The following is an 18,254-nucleotide window of genomic DNA, read 5'->3' as shown; positions in this document are numbered from 1 at the left end:
ACGACGATTGAATTTCACGCTTCTCCTCAAAGCACCACAGGAGGGCGGGGAAGTTCAGTGTGACGTCACGGAGGGTATGATTTCAAATTACCGCTGCCGTCAGCCACACCCTTCCATGCCTCGTTGGAGGCTGCGAAACAACGTTCGGCGGGCTTTTCCTTCGGTGGCGTTGTTTTTTTTCCTTCAAAGCAGGCGTTCATGCGTTGGAAATGTACCCATACCTTCGATGACGTCATCATCCGCCCCCTACTCGGCGTTGTGCGGTGCGGAGAAGCTTGAAGGCCGTCGCGATTTTAATCGACCTTTACGTCACCATTTCAAATGCTAGCTCAAAAGGACTTCGCAACCTTTACCTGCAAGTTTCACACATTCGACCCTTTTAAGGTCGTCGATTTCTGAAACCTATGCAGTTGCCCTTTAAGTGTCCGCTCCAATTTTTTTTTTTTTTTTTAAGGCAAGAAACTGCCGCAGGGCTCTTCACTTGGCTGTGCCCTACGCTTAGGAGCGGGCGAATGTTATCGGCAAATGCTGAGCGTTCATTCCCGTCCGTTCCCAGCCTCTCTCGTGGTTCGGGAGGAGCCGAGAGAGTCGGAGCTGAAAACCGAACAGAAGAGTCAGCAGAGGCGGCGCCACGACGAGGAGCCCCGTTCAAGAAAATCGAAAAAGAAACACGAACAGCATCAGGATCAGCAGCAGCAGCAGGCACAGCAACAAGCCACAGAGGTCCAATTGAAGCCAGAGCACCCACAGGGAACACAACAGCAGAAGCAGGAAGACGACGATCTCTGTGAGTGATAGGAAAGGTTGGTCGCGTGTTTTGAAATGACTGAAATTGATGGACTGATGCCTGATTGAATAATTGATTGATGCCTGAGTCGCTTTGGGACGTTAAACTAACCGAAACTAAACCGACGCCTGGTTTTTTGATTGATGCCTGAGTCGCTTTGGGACGTGAAACCAAGCCATTTGATGCCTGATTGATTAACTCAGTGATTAATTTATTGACTTAGTGATAGACTGATTTAATGGTTGATTGATTGAATGAATGATTAATTAACTAATTAGTCGATTGGTTGGTAGTTGGCTGAATGATTCATTGAACAATTGCCTGGCTGGCCGATAGATTGATTGATCGATCGACAGGTATGGACGACTTTTGCTCAATGCAGCGGGATAAGCGGCACGCTTTAATGGGAACCTAGTGATTATTTTAGCAATCGGCACCGGATTGTCTCCGGCAGTCTTGCGGCTTCGCGGGGGACAAGTGTGGCCAGATTTCGATCGATAATGTATTGATCTACTTTTACGTGCGAACGCAACTCTATAGTCTACGCGGCACGTGGTTCTGCGCGTTCACAGGAGACGGCCACCCTTTCCGGCCTTGCGACACATAGGTAGCGCGTACTCGCGTCTTCCGGCGGCAATCGCTGAGACGCTTCGCTTTCATTTTTAATGCGAAAGCCTTTAATACCTCATCGTCGTCGACAGGAGGTTGTCGACAGAAGGTTGTCGTTAAAGGTGTCACCATTTTCGGTTGGTCGAAATGGTTGTGACGTCAGAGAGCGCTGATTCGAAGTAATGAGGTCACCCACGGATGCCTGACGCCCCTTTTGGAGCAGACGACAACTAAAAAATAGTTGTAGTCCGCTCCGACAAGGGCGCAAGGCGTCCGTGGTTGACCACATTACATACCTTATTACTGCGAACATAGCCATGGGTACAACCGAAGTGTGTAGACAAAAGCACTAGTACAGCACAAACAGTCTCGCAGTCAATGCCAAACAGTGCGCCAGGATAGGCTTTCGCCTTGCAGCACTTTAGAGAGCCAAAGTGCCCCCTGAATTTTTTTCTGGCACTGGCGTAAAAGCTGTACGGCTAGTGTCTAAAAGGGAAGCCACATTCTCGGAACCGTTCTTACATGCGAGGTGCGGGATATTTTTCATGACCTTGGCATTCCTAAAAGAGGTACAAGCTTTCTCCTGGCCTGGTGCTCGGCTTATCTCGGATGAAATGCTTGGGAAAGGGGTCTCTGACCCTATACCTTGAGCAGACGGAAATAAATTCAGGGGGAACTTTGTTGACCTAAAGTGCGGTGAGGCGAAAGCCTTAAGCGCAATGTTGCTGCTTGTGCCACTGATGTGTGGTTAAGATGTTAAGCTTCGCCTCTAAGAGCGGAACGCGACAGCGTCTTGCAGCGCTCCCAGGGAGTCCATAGAACGCCATCGCCCGTTCGGTTCTACGCCTTGCTTGTCGGTAAATTGGTTTTGAGGAAAGGAAACGTATCTGTCTCTCATATCTCGGTGGACACCTAAACCTCACCCTCTTCTACACTTCTCTCATTGAATTTAATCACGCTGTCTGCCCGTCGCCACACTGAATCATTAAAATTCTTACATTGTGTTGTCAATTCCTCAGTAAGGCTCTCAGCTAACCACTACATTAACTTTGCACCATTATCATCTACAAGACGTCATCACGAGCTTAATTTGATACCGTATTTTGCGCATGCTAATTTTTTCAAATTCAGTTTTTTTCCCCGTTCAATAGAAGCCTGGAATTCTTTACCTGGGTCCATTCGTTCTCGTCCATTTCAAAACTTTGTAACTGCCATTGAAGACGCATAATAGCTGTGTATTCTTACCCTGTTGTTAACAGTTCCTTTCTTGTTTGATATTTCATTTGTGATTTTAACTTTTTGTATTTCTCACTTTGTTCATTTTGCTGCATTTTGTTTCCTTGCATTTTGTGTTTTTCCCACTCCTGCCATAGCGCATACAAATTGCGCTGCAGTATGTATAAATAAATAAATAAATAAATAAATAAATGGGAAGGGAGGAAGATGGGAGTGAACAAAGACACCGTATTCACTAGACGCGCCTGTGTTCATTCCAAACCATCGAGCTGGCATGGCGGAGTTCAATAAAGAAAAAAAAAAGCTGGCATGGCGGAGTGGTAACGTGCTCGTCTCGCACTCCGGAGACAGGGGTTCGATTCCCAAGCTCGGCCAATTTCCTACTCGGTTTTATTTATTTATCTGGTCTGACTAGAAAGGTTAATTAGGCTAATTGTTTAAGTAAGCAATTAGCTAAACTCATTCCCACTTACTTGGAGCATCACTATACGATCCCTTTAATTGGTTGCATGGTTACTAGCCAAAGTACAATTGGCCCCGTTTGAAATTCGGGCACTGTGACGTCACGACCGTTTCGACCAATTGAAAAGCGTGACATTTTTGTCGACAACTGCTGCCTACAACGATGAGGCATTAAAGGCTTCCGCCTTAATACCTTGTGCCGTGGCACTCTTTGGCCATAGATGGCCTTGCGCTACAAAAATTCATCAGCAGCATCAACCCAACTGATCGCCCCTAAATTTTTTCCGTGCCATATTATTTCGTCCTATGGCTAGCGCTGCGTTCTAATAAGGTAGTATACGAGTTCCACGTGACTTCTTTCTCTCCTCTCGACTTTCCGCCACTCACAGGCGACTGCTCCCACTCCCCAAGTCCTGAGACCTCTATGACCGTGTGCGTCTTAGGAGCCGGCGCTGTCATCCTAGTGATTCTGCTCTTCACTACAAAGCCCACGCCCAAAACGCAATGCGTCACGCCAGCATGCCTTGAGGTGAGCAGTGACGTCACCAGCTTCACTCGAGCGCCACGACGTCGTATACGAAGGGTAGCGCAGTTCGAACCATCGCGTTAGCCAACGCCGCTTGTTAGGTCTGATTGTTAGGTGTAATTGTTAGACCACGGCGTCCGCTTCCGGAAGTCGTCGCTACTAGCGCAAGAAAGGATGGCGACGTTTTCTCGGGTTTTTTTTTTTTTTCATGCCAGTCTATTTCCTTGCCACGGATCTCGACTGTCCTTGCGCGCGTCAGCGGCATCTGTAAGTCCGTATCGAACGTTTCGCATTGGATTACCATGAATCACGCCAGTCATTCAGTCACACTTATAGCGACAGTCTGGAGCAGCACGCGGTTCCGCCTGCCTGCTTTTGAGGCGAAATCCTTTAATGGATCATCATTCCGTTCGTCCGTCCGTCCGTCCGTCGCAGTATAGCTGTCAATCATACCGATGGCGTAATCAGTGGTGCAATACGCCGTATCCAGAAATCACTGAATTCATTCTGGCATAGTATGTAGTAACTATTAATTAGCAATTATGCATTAATTACAATCTGTAATTAGTAACTAGTGATTAGTCATTAGTTTTGAATTAGTAATCAGTCATAGATTAGTAATTAAGATTAGTAATTGGGTTGAGTACCACGAAAGTCGTTCGGACGTCACGATAGCCATGGACGTCGACATAGTTTGCCCGTCTCGGAAGCAGACGTCACGATTGCCATGGACGTCGACATAGTTAAGCCTAATCCCTGCGGTGTCTGCAGGTGCTGGGCTACATGGACAGCATCGTAGACAAAAGCGTGAAGCCATGCCACGACTTCTACCGGCACGTATGCGGCCGCTGGCTTGGGAATGCGTCGGGGCCTGAGCTGCCCGCCTCGTCCTTCATGGCGGACGTGATGCGCAACTACTCCGCCAGGAGGCACCGGGAGATGATGACGCGGAAGACAGTGTCGCAACCCGCCGAAGCGGTGTCTCGCTACTACAGCAACTGCGTCGCCTACCTAGGCGTCTCGAGGAGCGTCCGGGAAATCGTCGACAAGGTCCTGGAGGTGAGACGGGCGCAGTGGCAAAAAGGGCGCGGGAATTACAGAGCAGACTTCTTTTCGCAGGCGAAAAGTAGTCTGAGGAAGCATACGGCCTGACCAACATAGGAGAAACAAGCCCCTCTTTGCTTCATTTATTCATTTTTTTAGGCAATACAAGTATTGCCCACGAGGCAAGACAAAAGGAGACTATTGGTCTCCTGACTAGGTCTTGGCCTCGCCGGGCGCAGCAGAGCAACATATCCCCTTAAGCATACATCCTAATCACGATCGGATCAGATGATTATATAATCCTACATGCAATATACATATGCACAAGCTGCGAGCCATAAATGGCACTTTGCTTAATAGCGACATGAAGAAACATAGGAATATTTAACAAAAAAAAAACAAGAACATCAATGACACAATAGGGCGCGTGCTCTTTGCCTAAACTGATATACAGATGTAACATTTTTTGCAGTAGCTGTTATATCTGGATAGGAATTGCAGAACTTTGTAATTTGATGTTCGATAGTTTGTGTGCCATAATTTGTTCTTGGGCTTTTTGTCAGTAAGGTAGTACGGCGCAATGAATAACCGGTATCTCTATCAAGGTGCAGATTACAAAACGCTGCAACATTTGTTGTCATCTCTCTATATATATACAGACTCAGTTTCAGCTGATATGAAAACAGATTCCCTTGGGTTAGTCGTCGTAGACTCCCTCTTTTCTTTTTTTTTCCACCGAAAGCTGTTATAGCTTTGGGTTTGTCGTATATCCCTGTATTTTCATCGTCATCATCAGCCTGACTACGCTCTCAGCAGAACAGGGGCCTCTCCCATATCTCTTCAGTAAACCCTGTCCTGCGCCAGCTGCAGCCACCTTATCTCCGCAAACTCCTTTATCTCATCTGGCCACCTAGATTTCTGCCACCCTCTGCTACGCTTTCCTTCTGTTAGAACACAGTCCGTTACCCTTAAGGACCATTGGCTATCGTGTCTTCGCATTACATGCCGTGCCCATGCCAATTTCTTTTTTTTTGATTTCGAGTAGGAAGTCGTGAACTCCCGATTGCTCCCTGACCCACTGTGCACTCCTCCTGTCTCTTAACGTTACGCCTAGCATTTTTCATTCCATAGGTCGCTATGTTGTCCCCAAGTTAAGTGGAACCCCTTTCCCTATCCTCCACGTGAACCTTGGAACTATAGCAACAGCCGTAAGGCCTTAATTACTTTGGGAACTTAGCTTAATTAACTGATTGGAATTTAGGTTCGTTTAATTCGAGTGAATGTAACTGTATGAAATTCAATTTCCCGCCCACCAACCCTGACAGGTTGCAAAGTAGAGAGGGGAAAATTCCCCTCTTCACGTTGAGGGGAGAGAAGGGAGAGGGACTAGAAAGAGGGAGTAAGACGGCTGGTGGCTAGGTCAGACTTCATCAGCATGGAGGTTTTCTCTTACGGCTGACGATGTAGATTCCACGGCCAAATGCACGGCTCATCCGGAGCTATAACAGCTTTCGCTGAGCCGGAAGCTTAGCTTTAATTTTTTTTTACCACCTTTATCCGTCTCTGTTCAATACTTAGGGGTCAAAAGCGTTGCTATGCTTTTAACCTCAGAAAAAAAAGTTTGTTAAGATTACCTTCGTAGCGCATTATTCAGCGAAAGCTGGTATAGCTTTAGTTTAGCCATTTAGCCTTGCATTTGGCCGTGAGATCTACGTCGTCAGCCATAATAGAACAGCCTTGCTCATGCCGGTCAGCGAAATATCATCCGGCCACCCTTCGCCTTCTGCCGTCTCTTCCCTTACCGACTTACTCTCTTCCTTCTCTCCCGTAAACGAGGAGAGATTTCCCTCTCGACTTTCCCAACTGCTAATGAAAATTTAGCTTAAGTCCCATTAAGGCAAAGTAATTTACAAACAACTCGAGGCCCTAAAGTTGTCCCTGTAGATTCCACGGCAGAAAGCTACAATAGTTTCACTATAAAAACATCTTGCAAGCTATCTACCCTCAGTCTACTGAAACCAAAACGTTTTTTTCCGCAGGTGCCCGGCACAAACCTACAATCATGGCTCAATATGTCCTCCGACGACACATTTTTCAAACTGCTTCAGTTGTCCTTTATCTACCGGCTACACGCTCTCTTCAGAATAGCTACCGGGATCACAGAGAGTAAGACGCACCTAGCAATAGACAGATGGAGTTCCTTCAAGCAGCGACTGCCGAAAATGAGCAAAGACAGCAAAGCCAGCAGCTACCTGGCCGCCGTGCTAAAAGCCATCGGAAACGATGACGCCGTCATCGCGCCGTGCCAGGCTCTCGATGACAGTACTGGACCCAACCAAACTCTTCGACAGACGTTAGGGTCCTCTCTCACGCCAACATCAGCAGCCGACTGCCCCGAGTTCACGCCCGACAAGTGGATTAAAGGAGCGAATTCACAGGACAAAGGAAAGCTGCCCACTGACACGAATGTCCTCGCGATAAAAGTTCAAAGATACGTGCAACTACCTCAAGTCCGTCCTCCTACACAAGACACCGTTGGTGAGAACCCTGTACCCTCTAACATTGCTAGTAGTCGATTTTATTAAACTCGACTTCATGCTCACGTCCGAATCGAAGCAGCCCGATGCAGAGTTGGTCCAGAGGATGTGCCATCAGGACACCATGAACACATTCAAACGACTCTGGTTTCCAGCTCTTGCAGATGTGCTTTCCATCTCGCCCACCGCAGCCGAGTAATTCGACGGCTACTTTTCAACCTTGAAGAAGCAGATTGAGGTCGAGGGTGCCAAATACCCGGCGTGGATGAGCATCAAAGACCGGCTCCCCACGCTGGCCAGAGCTGAAGAGATGCGCATAACGATCTTCAGCAATGGCAGCCTGTCCAAGGAAGAGACGGAGAACAGCCGGCTTCACCAGAGTTTGCACATGAGCGGCGACGACTGGATTTCCAACAAGGCGATCGTGCTGACAAGAACAGAGGTCCCGGACGACGTGGATGAGGACTTCGCGATACCGGAGGACGAGGAGTACACGGAGGCCGTAGAGGTGCAGCTGTCGGCGGACGCGACGACAAACACGGTATTCGTTCCGCACATGTTCGCTGTTCCTCCGGTCTTCTTCGACGACATCTCCGCAGGCAGTTATGCCAATCTCGCGATGGTGGGCTTCCAGATAGCCCGCAAGGTGATGGCGTTGTTGATCGGGGTACGAGGATCCTCCCCTTGGTCCAACGATACGGCCAGCTACTACGCAACGGCTCAAAGCTGCTACGCCAATTATTCCGGCGCCTTCCACGGGCTGTTGGGCGATGTGCAGTTTGACGAGGCAGCCGGGGCAGCCTTGGCGTTGAGACTGGTGCTGGATGTCGGGTCGATGGTTGCCATGGTTGCACCCTTGAGTGAAGCGCCATTTTTTTCCCCGCAGCTGTTCTTCCGACGTGCATGTCTTTCGCTCTGCGCTGGTGGAAAGAAGCGCGCGGATTTCAACTAGCTCGACCAGGACACGGCTTCCGCCGCTTGTTCGCTTGCGGTGTCCACTATGGAGGCCTTTCACCAGACCTTCGGCTGCACCGACGCGGACCAAATGGCGGCACCACGGCACTGTCAGTTGTGAGGTTCAGTTGCGTTCATCGTAATATGACAGCAGCCGCAGAGAGGACTCGCCCGCATTCGTATAATCTGAAACCTCGGTTTTGTATTCTTCAACGGGTGTGGCGTGAACCTATGACAGTAGTAACCTACCAGTGTGATTCACTATTTCTAAGGTATACGCTGAAATCGTGGGTTTGTAATCGTATTTGCTAGCGCTTAGTGAACACACGAGACACGAACACAAATACGCAGGACAGACGCTAGTACCGTAGTTGTATTCTTCTTCTAGTTGCATTCTTCCACGGGTGTGGCGTGAACCTATGCCAGTAATAACCTACCAGTGTGATTCATGATTTCTAACGTTCTTCGCTAATCAACCTGCCCATTCACGTCGTTGCAAAATATGAGATTTTCACGGCAAAATTTTGCTTGCTTGTTGTTGGCTCAATGTGTGCAAAGCTCGCAGGATCTAATCTCGCATGATAAAATCGCAGTTTGATAGATGCGAAATTCAAAAACGCCATTGCATTGAACGATGTCAGTGCACGTTAAAGAACACCTCACTTTGATGAAATTAACCCAGAATAAACAATCTGCTAAGGCGGCCCTAAGACACCTGCTAAGACACCTAACTTTTGGGGGCGCGTTTTGTTCTTTGTAATAATGCGTAATGCTTTGTTATACATGGATTACCACCTGGTATTCTCCTACGACCGCTAACGACAACCCCAACACAGTAGAAAAAGCAAAATATGCAGATCAGAACAAAATAGGCAAGCAACTGAATTTACGATCAAATAAGCATACAGGCAACATTTTTGCAATCATTAAAGAAACGGGGGCTTAATTACAATTCATAATAAGGGAGTAATTACTCATTGACGTCCACCCGAACGCAGCCATACGGCCACAAAGGAAAGCTATACAGCTTTCACAGAAACTTCGTCTAAACGAAGGCGGGAAAGTCATCTATTGGCTAAAGAGTAAGTTTTGGCGGGAGATTGCCTATTGGCTGAAGATGTAATTTTTGGCGGGAATGTAACGAGATGGGTGCGCGCGAAGGATAGCACTGAGGTTGAGTGTGCGGCTGACATTTTACGTCTAAACGATGGCGGGAAAGTCATCTATTGGCTAAAGAGTAAGTTTTGGCGGGAGATTGCCTATTGGCTGAAGATGTAATTTTTGGCGGGAATGTAACGAGATGGGTGCGCGCGAAGGAGAGCACCGAGGTTGAGTGTGCGGCTGTGACATCTTGCGTCTAAACGATGGCGGGAAAGTCATCTATTGGCTAAAGAGTAAGTTTTGGCGGGAGATTGCCTATTGGCTCAAGATGTAATTTTTGGCGGGAATGTAACGAGATGGGTGCGCGCGAAGGAGAGCGCCGATGTTGAGTGTGCGGCTGTGACATCTTGCGTCTAAACGATGGCGGGAAAGTCATATATTGGCTAAATAGTAAGTTTTGGCGGGAGATTGCCTATTGGCTGAAGATGTAATTTTTGGCGGGAATGTAACGAGATGGGTGCGCGCGAAGGAGAGCGCCGAGGTGGAGTGTGCGGCTGTGACATCTTACATCTAAACGATGGCGGGAAAGTCATCTATTGGCTAAAGAGTAAGTTTTGGCGGGAGATTGCCTATTGGCCGAAAATGTAATTTTTGGCGGGAATGTAACGAGATGGGTGCGCGCGAAGGAGAGCACCGAGGTTGAGTGTGCGGCTGTGACATCTTGCGTCTAAACGATGGCGGGAAAGTCATCTATTGGCTAAAGAGTAAGTTTTGGCGGGAGATTGCCTATTGGCTGAAGATGTAATTTTTGGCGGGAATGTAACGAGATGGGTGCGCGCGAAGGAGAGCACCGAGGTTGAGTGCGCGGCTGTGACATCTTACGTCTAAACGAAGGCGGGAAAGTCATCTATTGGCTAAAGAGTAAGTTTTGGCGGGAGACTGCCTATTGGCTGAAGATGTAATTTTTGGCGGGAATGTAACGAGATGGGTGCGCGCGAAGGATAGCACTGAGGTTGAGTGTGCGGCTGACATTTTACGTCTAAACGATGGCGGGAAAGTCATCTATTGGCTAAAGAGTAAGTTTTGGCGGGAGATTGCCTATTGGCTGAAGATGTAATTTTTGGCGGGAATGTAACGAGATGGGTGCGCGCGAAGGAGAGCACCGAGGTTGAGTGTGCGGCTGTGACATCTTGCATCTAAACGATGGCGGGAAAGTCATCTATTGGCTAAAGAGTAAGTTTTGGCGGGAGATTGCCTATTGGCTCAAGATGTAATTTTTGGCGGGAATGTAACGAGATGGGTGCGCGCGAAGGAGAGCGCCGATGTTCAGTGTGCGGCTGTGACATCTTGCGTCTAAACGATGGCGGGAAAGTCATCTATTGGCTAAATAGTAAGTTTTGGCGGGAGATTGCCTATTGGCTGAAGATGTAATTTTTGGCGGGAATGTAACGAGATGGGTGCGCGCGAAAGAGAGCGCCGAGGTGGAGTGTGCGGCTGTGACATCTTACATCTAAACGATGGCGGAAAAGTCATCTATTGGCTAAAGAGTAAGTTTTGGCGGGAGATTGCCTATTGGCCGAAAATGTAATTTTTGGCGGGAATGTAACGAGATGGGTGCGCGCGAAGGAGAGCACCGAGGTTGAGTGTGCGGCTGTGACATCTTGCGTCTAAACGATGGCGGGAAAGTCATCTATTGGCTAAAGAGTAAGTTTTGGCGGGAGATTGCCTATTGGCTGAAGATGTAATTTTTGGCGGGAATGTAACGAGATGGGTGCGCGCGAAGGAGAGCACCGAGGTTGAGTGCGCGGCTGTGACATCTTACGTCTAAACGAAGGCGGGAAAGTCATCTATTGGCTAAAGAGTAAGTTTTGGCGGGAGAGTAAGTTTTGGCGGGAGATTGCCTATTGCCTGAAGATGTAATTTTTGGCGGGAATGTAACGAGATGGGTGCGCGCGAAGGAGAGCACCGAGGTTGAGTGTGCGGCTGTGACATCTTACGTCTAAACGAAGGCGGGAAAGTCATCTATTGGCTAAAGAGTAAGTTTTGGCGGGAGATTGCCTATTGGCTGAAGATGTAATTTTTGGCGGGAATGTAACGAGATGGGTGCGCGCGAAGTAGAGCGCCGAGGTTGAGTGTGCGGCTGTGACATCTTATGTCTAAACGATGGCGGGGAAGTCATCTATTGGCTAAAGAGTAAGTTTTGGCGGGAGATTGCCTATTGGCTGAAAATGTAATTTTTGGCGGGAATGTAACGAGATGGGTGCGCGCGAAGGAGAGCGCCGAGGTTGAGTGTGCGGCTGTGACATCTTGCGTCTAAACGATGGCGGGAAAGTCATCTATTGGCTAAAGAGTAAGTTATGGCGGGAGATTGCCTATTGGCTGAAGATGTAATTTTTGGCGGGAATGTAACGAGATGGGTGCGCGCGAAGGAGAGCGCCGAGGTTGAGTGTGCGGCTGTGACATCTTACGTCTAAACGAAGGCGGGAAAGTCATCTATTGGCTAAAGAGTAAGTTTTGGCGGGAGATTGCCTATTGGCTGAATATGTAATTTTTGGCGGGAATGTAACGAGATGGGTGCGCGCGAAGGAGAGCGCCGAGGTTGAGTGTGCGGCTGTGACATCTTGCGTCTAAACGAAGGCGGGAAAGTCATCTATTGGCTAAAGAGTAAGTTTTGGCGGGAGATTGCCTATTGGCTGAATATGTAATTTTTGGCGGGAATGTAACGAGATGGGTGCGCGCGAAGGAGAGCGCCTATGTTGAGTGTGCGGCTGTGACATCTTGCGTCTAAACGATGGCGGGAAATTCATCTATTGGCTAAAGAGTAAGTTTTGGCGGGAGATTGCCTATTGGCTGAAGATGTAATTTTTGGCGGGAATGTAACGAGATGGGTGCGCGCGAAGGAGAGCACCGAGGTTAAATGTGCGGCTGTGACATCTTACGTCTAAACGAAGGCTGGAAAGTCATCTATTGGCTAAAGAGTAAGTTTTGGCGGGAGATTGCCTATTTGCTCAAGATGTAATTTTTGGCGGGAATGTAACGAGATGGGTGCGCGCGAAGGAGAGCGCCGATGTTGAGTGTGCGGCTGTGACATCTTGCGTCTAAACGATGGCGGGAAAGTCATCTATTGGCTAAAGAGTAAGTTTTGGTGGGAGATTTCCTATTGGCTGAAGATGTAATTTTTGGCGGGAATGTAACGAGATGGGTGCGCGCGAAGGAGAGCGCCGATGTTGAGTGTGCGGCTGCGACATCTTACGTCTAAACGATGGCGGGAAAGTCATCTATTGGCTAAAGAGTAAGTTTTGGCGGGAGATTGCCTATTGGCTGAAAATGTAATTTTTGGCGGGAATGTAACGAGAAGGGTGCGCGCGAAGGAGAGCGCCGATGTTGAGTGTGCGGCTGTGATATCTTACGTCTAAACGATGGCGGGAAAGTCATCTATTGGCTAAAGAGTAAGTTTTGGCGGGAGATTGCCTATTGCCTGAAGATGTAATTTTTGGCGGGAATGTAACGAGATGGGTGCGCGTGAAGGAGAGCACCGAGGTTGAGTGTGCGGCTGTGACATCTTACGTCTAAACGAAGGCGGGAAAGTCATCTATTGGCTAAAGAGTAAGTTTTGGCGGGAGATTGCCTATTGGCTGAAGATGTAATTTTTGGCGGGAATGTAACGAGATGGGTGCGCGCGAAGGAGAGCACCGAGGTTGAGTGTGCGGCTGTGACATCTTGCGTCTAAACGATGGCGGGAAAGTCATCTATTGGCTAAAGAGTAAGTTTTGGCGGGAGATTGCCTATTGGCTGAAGATGTAATTTTTGGCGGGAATGTAACGAAATGGGTGCGCGCGAAGGAGAGCGCCGAGGTTGAGTGTGCGGCTGTGACATCTTACGTCTAAACGATGGCGAGAAAGTCATCTATTGGCTAAAGAGTAAGTTTTGGCGGGAGATTGCCTATTGGCTGAAGATGTAATTTTTGGCGGGAATGTAACGAGATGGGTGCGCGCGAAGGAGAGCGCCGAGGTTGAGTGTGCGGCTGTGACATCTTACGTCTAAACGAAGGCGGGAAAGTCATCTATTGGCTAAAGAGTAAGTTTTGGCGGGAGATTGCCTATTGGCTGAATATGTAATTTTTGGCGGGAATGTAACGAGATGGGTGCGCGCGAAGGAGAGCGCCGAGGTTGAGTGTGCGGCTGTGACATCTTGCGTCTAAACGATGGCGGGAAAGTCATCTATTGGCTAAAGAGTAAGTTTTGGCGGGAGATTGCCTATTGGCTGAAGATGTAATTTTTGGCGGGAATGTAACGAGATGGGTGCGCGCGAAGGAGAGCGCCGATGTTGAGTGTGCGGCTGTGACATCTTACGTCTAAACGGTGGCGGGAAAGTCATCTATTGGCTAAAGAGTAAGTTTTGGCGGGAGATTGCCTATTGGCTGAAGATGTAATTTTTGGCGGGAATGTAACGAAATGGGTGCGCGCGAAGGAGAGCGCCGAGGTTGAGTGTGCGGCTGTGACATCTTACGTCTAAACGATGGCGAGAAAGTCATCTATTGGCTAAAGAGTAAGTTTTGGCGGGAGATTACCTATTGGCTGAAGATGTAATTTTTGGCGGGAATGTAACGAGGTGGGTGCGCGCGAAGGAGAGCGCCGAGGTTGAGTGTGCGGCTGTGACATCTTACGTCTAAACGATGGCGGGAAAGTCATCTATTGGCTAAACAGTAAGTTTTGGCGGGAGGATTGTCTATTGGCTGAAGATGTAATTTTTGGCGCGAATGTAACGAGATGGGTGCGCGCGAAGGAGAGCGCCGAGGTTGAGTGTGCGGCTGTGACATCTTACGTCTAAACGATGGCGGGAAGTCATCTATTGGCTAAAGAGTAAGTTTTGGCGGGAGGATTGTCTATTGGCTGAAGATGTAATTTTTGGCGGGAATGTAACGAGATGGGTGCGCGCGAAGGAGAGCGCCGAGGTTGAGTGTGCGGCTGTGACATTTTACGTCTAAACGATGGCGGGAAAGTCATCTATTGGCTAAAGAGTAAGTTTTGGCGGGAGATTGCCTATTGGCTGAAGATGTAATTTTTGGCGGGAATGTAACGAGATGGGTGCGCGCGAAGGAGATCGCCGAGGTTGAGTGTGCGGCTGTGACATCTTATGTCTAAACGATGGCGGGAAAGTCATCTATTGGCTAAAGAGTAAGTTTTGGCGGGAGATTGCCTATTAGCTGAAGTTGTAATTTTTGGCGGGAATGTAACGAGATGGGTGCGCGCGAAGGAGAGCGCCGAGGTTGAGTGTGCGGCTGTGACATCTTACGTCTAAACGATGGCGGGAAAGTCATCTATTGGCTAACCAGTAAGTTTTGGCGGGAGGATTGTCTATTGGCTGAAGATGTAATTTTTGGCGCGAATGTAACGAGATGGGTGCGCGCGAAGGAGAGCTCGGAGGTTGAGTGTGCGGCAGCCGGACAGATCGGTCATGTGAGGCCGGTGGTGGTCCCGGGGCCGAGAGCGTGACGTTGGAGACGCGAGTTAATTACTTGAGCGGCAGCCGGACGGGTTGCCATGTGGTGGCCGGCGGTGGTCCGGAGTCGTGGAAGCTTGAGGTTTTACTTTTAGTTAAAGCGGAGAGGCCGAAATCTTTCGCCATATGTAAATAAGTGTGTTTATATTGTAATAAATAATTTCTTGATGGAAGCCTTCCAAGTGCCTCACCGTCCGAAGACCTGCACACCTGTCTAAACTCACCAGTCGCGAAGCACGTCCCCAGGGTCACTCACGAGACCCGCCCTCTACCACTACACGTCAACATCAGGAGGATGCATTACATCTGACCTTAGCCCAGAACCATTTTTTCGGGCTTCGGGGCCCGGTTTTAAAGACCTAAATTCCCGGCCCACATTTGGTAGCATCCAATCATGTTACACTCTTAATCGGGCTTAAAGGTGCAGTTACCGCTGTAATTGCCACTGCGAGCTCGGACCCGCGTTCCTAGGCGACTTAGCTTTCCCAAGGCTGTTAGCTATCCGGCACCTCACCGACACCCCGTCAGTCGCGTCACCCAACTCAGGCCTTCGCTGTTCCCGGCTAGCCGCGCTGCTGCCGGCTATTTTTCATTGTCATTTCTATTTTTTGTCGCGCTCACCGTTCCAAGAAAGGTGACACTTCGCTTCGAGCGCACCCCGCCGCCCCCTTCCGCACACCCAACTTTACGCATATGGTGACGCCAGGATAAATTTGCAGTAAGGTTAATACCAAGATATTTATTTTTGAAAACTTTTGAGAATGTTTCCGTGTTAATACGGCATAAAAAGTCGTGAGATTTTTTTTGCTAGTAAAACAAATGTACAAAGATTTTTTCGCGTCAAAGGTGCACTGAAGAGAATCTGAACTCGTCTTTTTGCCGCGCGAACTCCATTTACACGTTGCCAGCATTCTTAGAAACCTGGACTTATTGCCTTGTGTGGGCGATTTCCCTAATTAAATCGAATTAACGTCCGGCTCCCTCCTTTATTTTTTGAATTCTCCCCGTACGGTGGGCGGAGTCGACCAACGCGTGCAGTGCCTTTCAGCCAGCTCCGTGGAGCCTTTGCTTTCGCTTTATTTTGTTTTTTAGGTTTCCGTGTATAAATAGTTTCATTCGCAGATAGTATAGCCGCAAAATAATCCCGCAGAAATAAAAATACGCGCGGGCTATTTGCTTCTGCGGATTACTACGTATTACTCCGCCGATGGCAGAGCGGCAAGCCGCCACGGGACTGAGTGAAAGGCGCTCCACGCGTTGGTCGACTCCGCCCACCGTACGGGGAGAATTAAAAAAAAAAGGCGGGAGCCGGATGTTAATTCGATTCAATTAGGGAAATCGGCCACACAGTGCAATAAACCAATGTTTCTAAGAATGCTCGGAACGTGTACATTGAGTTCCCGCGGCAAAAAGACGGTTTCAGATTCCTCTTCACTGCACCTTTAATATTCGTGCGCCAAGTATTACACCAGTTAGTAATCAAGGGCAAATCATTCTGCAGGGCACTGCAATCGTCGGAAGTATGGATGACCCTGTATAAAACGCAGTCGTCTGCAAACAGACGCATTTTTGAAGAAATATCCCAAAATATATCATTCATATAGATTAAAAAGAGGAGTGCGGTACACCGGACGATACGTCCGCCTTATCAGACTGCGCTCCATTTTACACTACTATCTGACGTCTCAAATGTAAGTATTATTTACTCCAAACAATAACTGAACAATTAATGTTGTACCAGAATAGTTTTTCAAGCAGTAGAGAATGGGGCACTAAGTCAAAGGCTCTCCTGAAATCCAAATATAAACAGTCAATAGTGGATCCATCCTCCAAGGCACCAGCCAGATCATATGTAAATTCGCTCAGTTGAGTGACACAAGAAAATCCAGTACGGAAACCGTGTTGCTGGGGGGATAGTAACGAACACGCGTTCAAATGATTCATTGTGCTTGTAAAGAAAATATGTTCAAGCAACTTGCAGTGAATACTCGTTAGCGATATCGGACGGCTATTTGAAACGATACTGCGGGGTCCCGACTTGTGCACTCGCACGACGTGAGCAAATTTCCAGTCATCTGGCAAAGCACTTTCTCGAAGCGATTTTGAGAAAATAACAATGAAGTGTTCTGATACCGGGCCCGCGCACGAAGAAAGTAATGTCGCTGGAAAGCCGTCTGGCCCCAGTGGCTTTTGAAGCACTCAGTTTTTCTAATAATGTTTGAATTCCGCGCAAATCAAAATCGATGTCTTCCATGTGTTCTGCGCCCACACCGGTTGTCTGCGCACTAGTCACGGCTGCTCGTCTGGACCTGCGATATCTGTTGCGCAAACCAGCGTCGTGGCTTCCGCGGACGCGGTTCTGCGCTCGCGTTTCTCTCTCTCTCTCTTTCTCTTGCCCGCCCGCTCCCGCTTGTTTACGCACGCGGGCTTCCTCCACGCACGCGGGGCTTCTTTTATCTCTCTGTCCATCTCCCCCCTCTTTCTCTCTCTATCTGGGGCTCGCTCGCTCGCTCGCGCTACAGGCAACCTCCAAGCAAGAGAAGGCGACGTGCACTGTAACAGTGGTCTCGGGGCTTGCGCACTCCATTCCTAGCCTTTCGAATCTATCAAAATTGCATACGGGATACGGACCCCGCACACCGTTACTTTATATGGGCCCCTGCTCATCAGGGGTTGGCAGGAAACGAGGCCGCCAGGTGAGTTTGTCGTCGTAAATGACGCCTAGGTATTTTAGAGATTGAACCTGAGGTATTGGTTGAAATTTACATGTAAGAGAGACCACAACAGGATTCTGTAGAGGAAAAACAAAGACGCGCGCGCGTGTGTGTCGCACCAGCGGTAACTATAGTTACCGCTGGTGCGACGTGGAACGTCATCGAACGACGAAGGTGGAAGCTGTGTGAGAACCCTCTTATGCTACCTATGGCGTCTAGGCTGCCAGAACCGAGGCCGTCGCTAAGCAATTAAGCAAACAAGGGAAGGGTAATGAGGTGCTCGTTACAAGAATGAGTGAAGCCAACAGCCACAGAAACCAAGGGACACAGGGTTTTTTATTTATTTATTTTATGGTGTCGTTAAGTTTAGAATATTGCTGAATATGTAATCGCTTAAAGCTAATTCATTAGAAATGCGGAAGAAAAAACCCCATGCCGCCGGTGGGAACCGAACCCACGACCTCCGAATTGCGCGTCCGGTGCTCTACCAACTGAGCTACGGCGGCGGCTGTGAAATCATCAGCTTTGGGCTCTGGGGTATATATATATATATATATATATATATATATATATATATATATATATATATATATATATATATATAGCAGGGGCGCTCGTTTTTTTTTACTTTTTTTACTTTGTCGTCAGCATGCTGCCTCAATGATGTATGAAAGAAACCGCTAGACTCAGCAGTGCTCTCCCGAGTTCCTCCAGCTCTTTATCCGTGCCCATGTACCCGCGCCATTTGTGTCAATCACTTACACAGTTGGGTAAATGATTTT

The 18,254-nt window shown here is 48.5% G+C and overlaps 1 non-coding gene and 1 pseudogene across 2 annotated transcripts; one reads left to right on the top strand and one right to left on the bottom strand.

The window, feature by feature from the left end:
• The first annotated feature begins 4,403 nt into the window (after nucleotides 1-4,403).
• LOC149330817 (uncharacterized) lies at nucleotides 4,404-8,276 on the top strand (annotated as a pseudogene). Its single transcript, XR_016285521.1, has 2 exons — nucleotides 4,404-4,679; nucleotides 6,704-8,276. The product of XR_016285521.1 is annotated as an uncharacterized LOC149330817 (transcript).
• Nucleotides 8,277-17,905: 9,629 nt separating this feature from the next.
• On the bottom strand, nucleotides 17,906-17,978 carry TRNAA-CGC (transfer RNA alanine (anticodon CGC)). Its single transcript has one exon. It is a non-coding gene; the product is annotated as a tRNA-Ala (tRNA).
• Nucleotides 17,979-18,254: the final 276 nt, after the last annotated feature.

Source organism: Amblyomma mixtum, chromosome 9 (assembly GCF_055824585.1).
Source record: "Amblyomma mixtum isolate Tamu chromosome 9, ASM5582458v1, whole genome shotgun sequence".
Classification (NCBI taxonomy): domain Eukaryota; kingdom Metazoa; phylum Arthropoda; class Arachnida; order Ixodida; family Ixodidae; genus Amblyomma; species Amblyomma mixtum.
The sequence above is the reverse complement of the archived record's forward strand: the minus strand, read 5'-3'. Positions and strand labels throughout refer to the sequence as shown.